We start from the raw sequence: 14,751 nt of genomic DNA, 5'->3' as shown, positions 1-14,751 counted from the left end.
ATCATCCACAATCAGTAACCCGTTCCTGTCTTTTCCCCATATCCCTTGACTCCGCTATCTTTAAGAGCTCTATCTAACTCTTTCTTGAAAGCATCCAGAGAATTGGCCTCCATTGCCTTCTGAGGCAGAACATTCCATAGATCCACAACTCTCTGGGAGAAAAAGTTTTTCCTCGACTCTGTTCTAAATGGCCTACCCTTTATTCTTAAACTGTGACCTCTGGTTCTGGACTCCCCCAATATCGGGAACATGTTTCCTGCCTCTAGCATGCCCAATCTCTTAATAATCTTAAATGTTTCAATCAGATCCCCTCTCATCCTTCTAAATTCCAGTGTATACAAGCCCAGTCACTCCAATCTTTCAACATATGACAGTCCCGCCATCCCGGGAATCAACCTCGTGAACCTACGCTGCACTCCCTCAATAGCAAGAGTATCCTTCCTCAAATTTGGAGACCAAAACTGAACACTATACTCCAGGTGTGGTCGCACCAGGGCCCTGTACAACTGCGGAAGGACCTCTTTGCTCCTATACTCAACTCCCCTTCTTATGAAGGCCAACATGCCTTTAGCTTTTTTCACTGCCTGCTGTACCTGCATGCTTACTTTCAGTGACTGATGAACAAGGACACCTAGATCTCGTTGTACTTCTCCTTTTCCTAACTTGACACCATTCAGATAGTAATCTATCTGATCTTGCCACCAAAGTGAATAACCTCACATTTATCCACGTTAAACTGCATCTGCCATGCATCTGCCCACTCACCCAACCTGTCCAAGTCACCCTGCATTCTCCTAACATCATCCTCATATTTCACACTGCCACCAAGCTTTCTGTCATCTGCAAATTTACTAGTGTTACTTTTAATCTCTTCATCTAAATCATTAATGTATATTGTAAATAGCTGCGGTCCCAGTACCGAGCCTTGCAGTACCCCACTAGTCACTGCAATGAAATTTAAAAAATGAGATCAAATCATTAGAAAGAGGTGACATAGGGTTGTGAATCATTGTGGGAGAGCTAAGGAATTGCAAGGGTAAAAAGACCCTGATAGGAGTTATATACAGATCCCCTAACAGTAGTAAGGATGTGGTCTACAAATTACAATAGGGATAGAAAATGTATGGCAAAACGGCAATGTTACAATAGTCATCAGAATCAGGTTTAATATCACCGGCATATGTTGTGAAATTTGTTAACTTAACGCAGCAGTACAATAAAATACATGATAAATGAATACAGAGAAAAAACTGAATTACAGTGATTATATATAAATGTCTTTTAAATAGTTAAGTTAAAATAAGTAGTGCAAAAAAAAATGTAGTCAGGTAGTGTTCATGGGTTCAATGTCTATTTAGAAAATCAGACGGCAAAGGGGAAGAAGCTGTATGCACCTTTAGGCTTCTGTACCTACTTCCTGGCAGTAACAATGAGAAGAGGGTATATCCTAGGTGGTGGGGGTACTTAATGATGGACACCATCTTCCTAAGACAACACTCCTTGAAGATGATAAAATCTACAGATGCTGGAAATCCAAGCAACACACACAAAATGGTGGAGGAACTCAGCAGGCCAGGCAGTATCAATGGAAAACTAGTAAACAGTCGATGTTTCAGGCCAAGACCAGATGATGGAGCTGACTAATATTACAAGTGCAGTAGCCCCCGACTATACCAAATGGTGATGCAGGCAGTCAAAATGCTTTCCATGGTACATTTGTAGAAGTTTTCGAGAACTAAATCTCCTCAAACTTCTAATGAAATATAGCAGCTGTCTTGCCTTCTTTATATCTGCATCAATATGTTGTGTCCAAATTAGACCCTCAGATATTGACACACAAGAACTTGAAATTGCTCACTCTCTCCACTTCTGATTTCTCTATGAAGATTGGTTTGTGTTCTCTCATGTTACCCTTCCTGAAATCCACAATCAGCTCTTTAGTCATGCTGGCATTCCATGCAAGGTTGTTACTGCGACATCAGTCAAGTAACTGGTATATCTCACCCGTATATGGCCTTTCCTTACCATCTGAAATTCTGCCAGCAATGGTTGTATCATTAGCATATTTGTAGTATATGCCTAGCTACACAGTCATGGGTGTAGAGAGAGTAGAGCAATGGGCTAAAGGCACATTATGGGGGATTTCAATACGCAGGTAGAATGGGAAAATGGATCTCAACAAGGGGAATTTCTAGAATTTCTTGACTAAATTTAGTCAAGAAGAAAAGAAGAGCATACGAAAGGTTCAAAAAGCTAGGTAATGAAAGAGATCTAGAAGATTATAAGGCTAACAGTAAGGAGCTAAAGAAAGAAATTAAGAGAGCCAGAAGGGGCCATGAGAAGGCCTCGGTGGACAGGATTAAGGAAAACCCTAAGGCATTCTACAAGTATGTTAACAACAAGAGGATAAATCGTGAGAGAATAGGAGCAATCAAGTGTGACAGTGGAAAAGTGTATATGGAACCGGAGGAGATAGCAAAGGCACTTAATGAGTACTTTGCTTCAGTATTCATGACGGAAAAGGATCTTGGCGATTATAGAGGTGACTTACAGCGGACTGAAAAGCTTGAGCATGTAGATATTAAGAAAGAGGATGAACAGGAGCTTTTGGAAAGCATCAAGTTGGATAAGTCACCGGGACCAGATGAGATGTACCCCAGGCTACTGTGGGAGGCAGGGGAGGAGATTGCTGAGCCTCTGGCGATGATCTTTGCATCATCAATGGGGACAGGAGAGGTTCTGGAGGACTGGGGGATTGCAGATGTTGTTCCATTATTCAAGAAAGGGAGTAGAGATAGCCCAGGAAATTATAGACTAGTGAGTCTTACTTCAGTGGTCTTACTTAAGTTGATGGAGAAGATCCTGAGAGGCAAGATTTATGAACACTTGGAGAGCCATAATATGATTAGGAATAGTCAGCATGGCTTTGTCAAAGGCAGGTTGTGCCTTATGAGCCTGATTGAATTTTTTGAGGATTTGACTAAACGCATTAATGATGGTAGAGCAGTAGATGAAGTGCATATGGAATTCAGCAAGGAATTTGACAAGGTACGCCATTCAAGGCTTATTAAGAAAGTAAGGAGGCATAGGATCCAAGGGGACGTTGCTTTGTGGATCCAGAACTGGCTTGTCCACAGAAGGCAAAGGGTGGTTGTAGACGAGTCATATTCTGTATGGAGGTCGGTCACCAGTGGTGTGCCTCAGGGATCTGTTCTGGGACCCCTTGTCATGGTCCCAATCGTTAATCTCCTATCTTGCTCCTAATCTCCTTTAATTATGCCTTGATTCTGACCTTTAATTTCCCATTTACTGCTAATTCTCTTTGATGACGGACACCTGGTTTCTATGAAGACCTGTGGCATAAGAACCCTGGCGTTACAACCATTAGTTGCCAGATCATTGGTCTTTTCCCATGTGATAACTACATTTCCCAACCACTTAGAACCATTAATTCTAAGTTCAGCTCCAGTTTCAAGATTTTCCATGAAAACCCTGTCTCCGTGTCAAGGCTCCGTGTCAAGATCGCCTCAGTCGCTCATTGTAACAGAACAATCTGGCCTCAATGAATCCAGTGGATACGAATCCCCTACAACAAGCCCTCGCCAGCCAGGGCTCCCTACTGGTCCTGCACGATCAGCTTCTCCGGGATGTCATGGAGAACCTCCGTTCCCTGTCAGTGAATGTAAAGAAGGTCAGTGAACAGGTAGACCGAGTATCCACTCACCTCACCCCATCCACCCCGGGAACTCTGTCGTACCAGCCCAGACAGCCTGTAGTGGCAATGCCCTATCTGTCAACAACACAACTGCCAAGAGAGCCACATGTACCTGAACCAGAACACTACACTGGGGATTTGGGGAAGTGCCAGGCCTTTCTGCTGCAATGCTTCTTGGTGTTTGAGCAGCAATCATCCATGTACACCACGAACAGATCAAAGACAGCTTACATCATGGGGTTGTTGTGAGGAAGTGCCTTAGCGTGGGCTACCACGGTTTTGGATAATCAGCCAGAGATTTGCTCTTCATTCCCCATCTTCATCTCAGAAATTAGGAAGATTTTTGACCATCCTGTCCACAGTAAAGATGCTGCTAATGTCATGGTCCCAATTGTTTATCCCCTATTTTGAACCTAGCTTCTTTTGATTCTGCCTTGATTCCTATCGTTAACTTCCCATTTACTGCTAATTCGCTTGGTGACAGCACACCTGGTCTCCATCTAGAGCTGCAGTATAAGAACCCTGACGTCAGAACCACTGGTCGCCAGTTCATTGGTCTAATTCCGTGTGATAACTTCATTTCCGAACTGCTTAGAACCGTTAGATCTAAGTTCAGCTCCAGTTTCAAGATATTCCATGAAAACCCATCTCCATGTCAAGATTCCTCCTGTTCTGCTGTTCAACGTTCACGTCTGTGTAAGCATCCCCAGCTCAATCTCCTTGCCTGTGTCCTGCACTTGGGTTCTCCTTGGTCACTCCGTGCAACAGAATGAACTGGCCAAAAATGATACCCAGCAGACACGAATCCCCTGCAACAAGCCCTTGCCAGCCAGGGCTCCCTACTGGGCCTGCATGATCAGCTGCTCTCGGATGTCATGGAGAACCTTCGTTCCCTGTCAGTAAACATAAAAAAAGTCAGTGAACAGGTCAACCGAGTATCCGCTCATCTGATCCCGTCCACTCTGGGAACTCTGTCTGACCAGCCCGGACAGCCTGTAGTGGCTTATCGACAACACGACTGCTAAGAGAGCCACATGTACCTGAACCAGAACACTACACTGGGGATCTGGGGAAGCGCCAGGCCTTTTTGCTGCAATGCTCCTTGGTATTTAAGCAGCAGTCATCCATATACGCCACAGACAGATCAAAGATAGCTTACATCATGGGGTTGTTGCAAGGAAGTGCTTTTGCGTGGGCCACCGCGATTTGGGATAATCAGCCAGAGACCTGCTCTTCATTCCCCACCTTCATTTCAGAAATGAGAAAGATTTTTAACCATCCTGTCCACAGTAGAGATGCCACTAAGCGTCTACTCACCCTATATCAGGGCTCACGCAGTGTTGCCGAATACTCCATGGAGTTCCGGATGCTAGTGGCTGACTTGGGGTGGAATGATGAGGCACTCCAGGAGGTATTTCAGCAAGGCCTCTGTGACATGGTAAAGGACGAGTTGGCGGCAAGAGACGACACTATCGGCCTGGATTCATTGATCTCCTTAGCCACCAGGCTAGACAACCGACTCTGAGAACGTCAGAGAGAGGGGACCAGTCGTCCTACACCTTTGGTCACCCCATGGCGTGCTTTACCATCTTCTCCCAGCCCTAGCCTCTCTTCTCCTCCCACTCCTAGAATAGCTCCCAGTTTGGCCATGTCCAGCACCCCAGGAGAGGAACCAATGCAGCTGGGACAGAACCGTCTTTCTCCCACAGAGTGACTCTGGAGATTAAGAGCAGGGGATTGTCTCTATTGCAGTCAGTCTGGCTATTTTCATGCTACCTGTTCCCTTTGGCCAAAAGGGAGGGCTCACCAGTAGAAAGGAGGATCCTGGTGAGTCAGACAACATTCCCTTTTGTACACCAAACCCGGATGTAGATCCAAGCCACTGTAAGCTACCACCAGCAGCCCCTGTCTCTGTTACAGAGACATGAGAGAGGAGTTGGCTAGAACTGATTGGAAAAGGACATGAGCAGGGATGACAGCAGAGCAGCAATGGCAGAAATCTCTTGAGTAATTTGCAAGGCATAGGATATTTACATCCCAAAAAGGAAGTAGTATTCTAAAAGTAAGATGACACAACCGTGGCTAACAAAAGTCAAAGCTAACATAAAAGCCAAAAAAGAGCATATAATAGACTAAAGTTAATGGGAAGTTAGAGGATTGGGAAGCCTTAAAAAACCAACAGAAGGCAACTAAATAAGTCAATAAGAAGAAAAGATGGAGTACGAAAGTAAGCTAGCCAATAGTATTAAAGAGGATACCAAAATCAAGGAGCCAAAGGAGCTGAAAGCATTGATTATTCAAAGGTTGAAAAGTTCAATTTAATGTCAGAGAAATGTATACAATATACATCCTGAAATGCTTTTTCTTCGCAATCATCCATGAAAACAGGGAAGTGCCCCAAAGAATGAATGACAGTTAAATGGGAGAATCCCAAAATCCCCCCAGCTTCCCCCTCATACGTAAATGGCAGCAAGCCACGATCCCCCCCTCCACCCCAGCAAAAGAGGCGCACCCACTGCTGAGCACAAGCGTGAGCTAGGCGATAGCAAAGACACAGACCTTGCAGTTACCCCAAACACTTTCACATTTCATCCAGCAATCGACAAATCACAGGTTCTTTCTCTCCCTAATAAGGGATATGGAGGTGTCCCCCATTTTCACAGCGAGCGGGAGACATAACAACCCGATGGTTTATGATGAGGACAGAGCTATCAACAAGGCTTGTGTCAAAATTATTTTAGGCTTCCATTAACACTTCAAGTAAAAACAAGGAAATATTACATTCTAATAGATAGATGGCGCAAGCAAAGCCCTCCCCTCCATTAAGCAGATCTACAAAGAGCACTGTCACAGGAAAGTAGCATCCAACATCAAGGATTTGCAACATCCAGGCCATGGTCTCTTCTTGCTGCTGCCATCACGAAGGAGATACAGAGCCTTAGGTTCCAAACCACCAAGTTCAGGAACAATTATTACCCCTCAAACATCAGGCTCCTGAACCAGAATGGATAAGTTAATTCACCATAACTCTGAACTGATTCCACAACCTATGCTCTCACTTTCGAGGACTCTTCAACTGATGTTCCTGATCATTATTGTTTATTAACTTTTTTTTTGTATTTGCACTGTCTTTTGTATACTTGGTTGTTTGTCCATTCTGTTGGGTGCGGTCTTTTATTGATTCTGTTGTTTCTTTCTATAGTGACATATATGTACTTTGATTTATAAATTTATTTTGAACTTTGAACTGCTGTTAGAGCTGCTGCCTCAGATACCAGAGTTCACCTTTGACCTCAACCTTATGTTTGAAGTTTGCTACTGTTCAGGGTGTTCTGGTTTTCTCCTAGGGCCCAAAGCCAGATGGATTGGTTGGTTAATTGGCCTTTGTAAATTGCCCCCAGTGTGTGAGTAGTGGAAATTAAGGGGGAATGATGAGGATCTGAGAACAATAATGGGATTCATAGAGTCACAGAGCATTATGATATAGAATAGGTGCTTCGGCCCATCTAGTCCATGCCAAATTGTTATGACTGGTCCCATCTAACCCTAACCTTAACCCATATCTAGACTACTACCCTCCGTACCCCTCCCATTCATGTACCTATCCAAATTTCTCTTAAATGTTATAATCAAACACGCATCCACCACTTTCACAGGCATCTCCCCTCATTCTCCTATCTATTCAACATTTCCCTGTAACTCAGGTCCTCAGGTTCCAGCAACATCCTTGAAAATTTTTTCAATCTTATTGATATCTTTCCTGTAAGTAGGTGTCCAGAATTGCACACAATATTCCAAATTTGGCTGCACCAACATCTTATTCAAGTTCAATCCCAACTCCTTTACTCAATACTCTGATTTATAAAGGCCAATGTGCCAAAAGCTCTCTTCACAACCATGTCCATGACACCAATTTCAAGGAATTATGGATCTGTATTCCCAGATCCTTTTGTTCTACCACACTCCTCACTATATAAGTCTTGGTTTTCCCTCCCAAAGTGCAATTGTTCACACTTATCTGAATTAGGTGAGGGCATTCATTTTAAGAGGTCTAGAATACAGGAGCAAGGATGTGATGCTGTGGCTTTATAAAGCACTGGTGAGGCCTCATCTTGGGTATTGTGAACAGTTTTGGGCCCCTTATCTTAGAAAAGATGTGCTGGCATTGGAGAGGGTCCAGAAGAAGTTACAAGGATGATTCCAGGAATGAAAGGGTTATCATACAAGGAACGTTTGGTGGCTCTGGGTCTGTGCTCGCTGGAATTCAGAAGTATGAGGGGGGTTCTCATTGAAACCTTTCAAATATTGAAGGCCTAGACAGAGTATATGTGGAAAGGATGTTTCCTCTGGTGGGAGAGTCTAGGACAAGAGGGCACAGCCTCAGGGTAGAGGGGCGTCCTTTCAAAAAAGAGATATTGAGAAATTTCTTTCACCAAGGGGTGGTGAATTTGTGGAATTTGTTGCCACATGCAGCTGTGGAGGCCAGGCCGTTGAGTGTATTTAAGGCAGAGATTGATAGGTTCTTGTTTGGACATGGCATCAAAGGTTATAGGGAGAAGGCCGGGAAATGGGGTTGAGGAGGAAATAGGAAAAAAGGATCAGCCATTATTGAATGACGGTCAGAGTTGATGGGCCAGATGGTCTAATTCTGCTCCTATGTCTTATGGTCTTATGGTCACCACGTTCTATGCAGGCAGATTTAAACCCTCATTTTGGCTTTGTCAGAAGATGTGGCTTCGGTAGAGATTTACCAGTCCTCGTAGATTTATTGGGTAATGTTGACTCCACTGTAATCTTTCCTGTCCAGTTTTGACACGGTCCCAAATCAAAGCTGGGGTGGAGCCATTGCTGGCAGTGGCTGATAGCCTATTTGAGGGGGTTAAGAAATGGCCATGTAAATCATGTTGGAAATGTCGCCTGGAGAAAGCATTAGGTACATCTGACCACACACCTAACACCATAAATCTCACCACAAATCAATGGTAGGTCCACATAAACATAGCCGCCCTATAGTAAGCAGATCCATCTCTGTCTCTTCTGTATACCCAGGTGAAGGGGAGGATGACAAGAGGTTGCTGATGCTTTTTTGCTGGTAGGGGAGGTGGGATCTTTGCTTTGCTGTTGCTTATGCGTGGGAGGGGGCTTTGGATTTCTAACATTTAACTATCATTCACTCTTTGGGGCACTCTTATGTTTTCTTAGATGTTTGTGAAGAAAAAGAATGCATATTGTATACATTTCTCAGACATTAAATGTACCTATTGAAACCATTCACCATCCAAGTCAACGCCTCAGCAATGGGGATTGGAGCAGTCCTAGCCCAGGGTAAAGAGGGAGAACAACACCTGGTATTGTACCTTGTTGGAAGCTGCTACCACAGAAGACAAGGAAGCTGTTGAGAAGGAAGCTCTTGTAGGACTTGGAGAGTCCCTGGTAATACCTGCTAGGCAGAGAATTCATTCTGGAGATCAACCACAAAGCACTCATCTGGATCCACTCCATGAAAGACCACAATACACGTATCATGAGATGGTACCTGGCTCTAGAACCGTTCCATTTCAGCATCCGCAATAAGGCAAGATAGCATAATGTCACGGCAGACTCCCATGTCTCCCAATTGGCCATCTTGTGCAATCCAGAAGAAGTGGGGGGGGGGGGGTGTGGTGATGTGACAGAACAGGTTAGCATTACTAATTCTCCCACTAACCTTGTCCCTTTGCCTGATTAATCATTCCTCCTCATTCTCTCCCTGGTCTAGTTTCCCCAGAAATTCGTGCACTTTGCCCTCCTATTCTGCAGTTCTTTGAAGATTACCATTTACACAGCCCAATAGTAAAACAATCCCTTCAGTTAATGTACTCTACTGGTTTATAACTCAAAAAAAAGGATTCGAGACACAGGAATTCCAAACAGTTTCATTTATTTTCACTCACACTGTTACATCGGTTTGTAGACAGCAGAAGAGCCCCAAAAGACCCAAGGGATAGTTTGGGGCATCCTAAAATAATGCCTGGTTTAGTGGGAACAGGCACACTACACCCTACACAGGCAGATTTAAACCCTCATTTTGGCTTTGCTGAGAGGTGTGGAGGTTAGAATTTGACAGTTGAGAATAGTTATATTGGAAAGTTAACGACAAAGTGTGTCATGGAGAAAGCCTCTGTATATTTGTAAACTTTTGTGCTTATTTGTTTTCTTTTGTTCATTTGTAAATACTTCTTACCTTCACAACCTTTAGGCAGTTTTTGCTCTTTTTTCAGCAGGCACTAAATAAAACCCCTTGCACTAATGTGCTATTGTGGCTTACCATCTGTTTTTTATTCAACTGGTGATCTTCTGCGGGCATGCTTACCCACAGCTGATAACGAGGTGTGACAATAACCACTGTGCAATGGTAATATCTGCTCTTCATAAGAGTTTCAACAACAGTATTACAATTGCATTTCGGAATTAGTATCGGGCTTGATTCCCACTGAGTGGTTCTTGTTCTAGTTAGTGATTGTTTAACAGACCATCTGTTCTCTATAGCTGTTTACACTGAGTGCCATTGATTAGAATACCCAGCCCACAGGAACACCTGGCCCGTATTTATTAAATGGCCCTGCAGGATGCAGAAATGTGCCTTTTTAGTGGCCAGATATCAGGTAGATCTTTGTTAGATGTCTGACATCACTGATTTATATAATATTCTGCAGACAGATGTGGGAGCATATTGTAATGCTGCTTCTCAGATCCTGATCCTGAGATGTTGTTTCCTAAATGGCCAGTTTGAAGTTCTTAGAAATGTGAATTGCTTCAAGCTGATAACCAATGCTCTATTCAGCCTAGCTGCTTCAATTTCCACTTATGTGGAATTAGCAATGTTTGAGACACTTAAAACTATTCTGGGGTGAGGTGTTTCTGCTGTGTGAACTATGCACTAAATAGTAAACCCATTATGAGGTGAGGTTAATTGTCAAGCTACATGTACAGATCAGACCTCCTCTTGTTTCATCAGGATAAAGTAGAATTTTTGTGAAACCCTCTCACAAAACCCTGTAGTAATTTTATTAATTACACTGTACTGCTGCAAAAACAGCAAATTTCACGACATGTGAGAGATGATAAACCTTATCCTGATATAGGCCTCTATTGTGGACTGAGAGTGGGGAAAGAAGCAGGGAGAAGGAAATCATGGTTGGGAAAAGAGGAAGGGAGAGGGACATTGAGTGGGAAGCACCAGAAAGACAATCTGTAATGGTCAATACACTAATTGTCTGGAATCAAATGACCTTGCCTGGTGTCTCAGGGTTGGATGTGTCTGCATCACGCTACCTCCCACCACAGCACTCCTTCTCTGCCACCTCTCCCATGCTGCTCCACCCTCACCATCCCCAACATCCTTTGCTCTTGTCAGATTCACAAACTCATTCTCCACTCCACACTGAAAAATAAAGTACTGTGCAAAACTCTTAAGCACTCTAGCTATATACAAGACCTTAAGACATAGGAGCAGAATTAGGCTATTTATCCATCGAGTCTGCTCTGCCATTCAATCATGGCTGATCCTTCTTTGCCCCTCCTAACCATAATGCTCCTCTCCCCATAACCCTTGATGCTATGTCCAATCAAGAACCTATCAAGCTCTGCCTTAAGTACATCCAATGACCTAGCTTCCAAAGCTGCCTGTGGTAACAAATTCACCACACTCTAAAGAAATTTTTCCACATCTTTATTTCAAATGGACGCTCCTCTATCTAGAGGTGGTGCCCGCTTGTCCTAGACTACCCCAACATGGGAAACATCCTTTCCACATCTGCTCAGTCTGGGCCTTTCAACATTTGAAAAGTTTCAATGAAATCTCCCCCATCCTTCGAAATTCCAGTGAGTGCAGACCCAGAGCCATCAAATGTCCCTTGTACTCAGGAAAGCATCCTTGTGAACCTCCTCTGAAACCTCTCCAATGCCTGCACATCTTTTCTTAGATGAGGAGCCTAGGACCGTTCACAATACTTAAGGTGAGGCCTCACCAATGCCTAATAAAGCTTCAGCATTACATCCCTGCTCTTGTATTCTAGACCTCTTGAAATGAATGTTAACATTGTATTTGCCTTCCTCACCATCGACTCAACCTGCAAGTTAACCATTAGGGTGTTCTGCACAAAGACTCCGGATCCCTTTGCATCTCAGAGTTTTGGATTTTCTCCCCATTTAGAATATAGTCTGCACAATTATTTCTACTACCAAAGTGCATGACCATGCATTTCCCAACATTGTATTTCATTTACCACTTTCTTGCCTATTCTCCTAATCTATTTAAATCTTTCTGCAGCCTACCTGTTTCCTCATCACTACCTTCCCCCTCCTCCAATCTTCGGATCATCTCCAATCTTGGCAACATCTAAATCATTGATATACAGCATAAAAAGAAGCAGTCCCAATACTGACCCCTGCGGAACACCACTAGTCACTGGCTCCAACCAGAAAGGATCCTTTTATTCCCACTCACTGCCTCCTACCAATCAGCCAATGCTCTAACCATGCCATTAACTTTCCTTTAATACTATGGGCTCTTAACTTGGTAAGCACCTTGTCAAAGGCCTTCTGAATGTCCAAATATACAACATCCACTGCATCCCCTTTATCTACCCTACTTATAATCTCCTCAAAGAATTCCAACAGTTTCATCAGGCAAGATCTAGTGTTGACTTTGTCCTATCTTATTCTGTGTCACCAAGTACTCCATAGCCTTATCTTTAACAATTGACTCCAACATTTTCTGAACCACTGAGGTCAAGCTAACAGCTCTAAAACTTCCTTCCTGCTGCATTCCTCTTTTTCTCAAGAGTGGAGTAACTTTTTCAATTTTTCAGTTCTCTGGCACCAGCGTCCAATGATTTTTGAAAGCTCACTACTAATGCCTCCACAACCTCTACTGTACTTTCAGAACCCTAGGGTTCTATCCACCTTGATATTGTTTGCTTGCATGCTTTCATATTTCATCTTTTCCCTCATAATGATACTTTTAGTTGCTTTCTGTAGGTTTTTAAAAGCTTCCCAATCCTTTATCTTCCTGCTAACTTTTGTTTTGTTGTATGCCCTTTCTTTTGCTTTTACATTAGTCTTGACTTCCCTTTACAGCCATGGTTGTACTATTTTGCCATTTGAGTATTTCCTTGCTTTTAGACATCTATCTTGCACTTTCCTTATTTTTACCAGAAATTCTCACCATTGCTGTTCTGCTACCATCTCTGCCAGGAACTCTTTCCAATTTATTTTGGCCAACTCCTCTTTCATACCACTGTAATTTCCTTTACTCCACTGAAATACAGCTAAGTCAGACTTTACTTTCACCCTATCAAATTTCAAGTTGAACAAATCATATTGTGATCACTAACTCCTAAGGATTCTTTTACCTTAAGCTCCCTGATCACCTCCAGTCCATTACATGACAACCAATACAGTATAGCTGATCCCCTAGTAGACTCAATAGCAAATTGCTCTAAAAAGCCATCTCCAAGGCATTCAACAAACTCACTCTCTTGAGATCCATTACCAACCTGACTTTTCCAATTGACCTGTATGTTACAATTTCCAATGACTATCATAACATTGACCTTTTGATACACCTTTTTTATGTCCCTTTGTAATTTGTGGTCCACATCTCATCAACTGTTGGGAGGCCTATGTATAACTGCATCAGAGTCCTTTTACCCTTATTGTTTCTTAACTTAACACACAAGGATTCAACATCTTCCGCTCCTATATCTCATCTTTCTACTAATTTTGATGCCATACTATACCAGCAGAACCACGCAACCTTCTTTGCCTACCTTCCTATCTCTCCAATACAACATGTCACCTTGGACATTTATCTCCCAACTACAACCAGCCTTCAGACTTAATTCAATGATTGCCACAATATTATACCTGACAATCTGTAATATTGCAACGAGATCACCCACCTTATTTCTGATACTCCATGCATTGAGGTATAACACCTTGAGTACTGTATTTACTACTCTTTTTGACTCTGCATCCCTAATACACTGATACTCACCCTGCTGGCTGCATTTTGTCCTATTTTCTGCCTGCCCTTCCTGACAGTCTGACACGCTAACTTTGCTTTCTTACCATTTGTCCTATTCTGAGTCCTGTCACTCCGGTTCCCACCCCAATACATAAGTGCATAAGACTTTTGCACAGTATTGTGTATGAGAGAATCAAGGAATTAAGAGATTTAGCCAAGTGGTTAAGATGTGAAAATTGCTTCATGTGAATAATAATAGACATGTGTTCTGAATCACATGGAAGTAAAAGTCAGATTAAGTTAGCAGGCCCTTCATTCAAAATATGCTAGTCTTATTTCTTTGCTGCATGTTCTCCATAACTCCCAATACCTTGACATTTCAAATATTTATCAAATTTCACCTATTTCTGAGAAACTAGGCTAATTACAAAAAAAGCTCTAATGTATAAATGAAAGTATAATGAATGAAGGTGGTGCCTCAGAGCACAATCTTCTACACAATCATGGAAGTGGGAAGTGGAGGCAATGTCACTAGCACTCATTAAATGAGCCTTCTGTTTGGCAGTTCCTGGGATCAGACATCAGTGTGGGCAGGAGCCATGAAGGTTGGTGACAGACCCAGGTAGGTGAGGCCTCTGGTCAATACCAAAAAATGGTTGAAGACTGAAGTTGACAAGCCCAGAAGTTGAGGCCCAATGGTCAAAGTCTTGGGTTGGTGTTCCCAGAAGTTGGGGCCCACTGGTTGAAACCCTGCATTACCATGTCCGGAGGTTGAGACCCAATAGTCAAAAGTTTGGGTGAGCATAAGACCACAAGACATAGGAGCAGAATTAGGCCATCTGGCCATTCGAGTCTGCTCTGCCATTCAGTCTTGGCTGATCCTTTTTTTTCTATCTCTTCCTCAACCCCAGTTCCCAGCCTTCTCCCCGTAATCCTTGGTGCCCTGTCCAATCAAGAACCTATCAAACTCTGCCTTAAATACACCCAATAACCTGGCCTCCACAGCTGCATGTGGCAACAAATTCAA

The sequence above is a fragment of the Hemitrygon akajei genome, chromosome 1, assembly GCF_048418815.1.
Source record: "Hemitrygon akajei chromosome 1, sHemAka1.3, whole genome shotgun sequence".
In the NCBI taxonomy this organism is placed as follows: Eukaryota; Metazoa; Chordata; class Chondrichthyes; order Myliobatiformes; family Dasyatidae; genus Hemitrygon; species Hemitrygon akajei.
Note: the sequence above shows the minus strand (reverse complement) of the source record.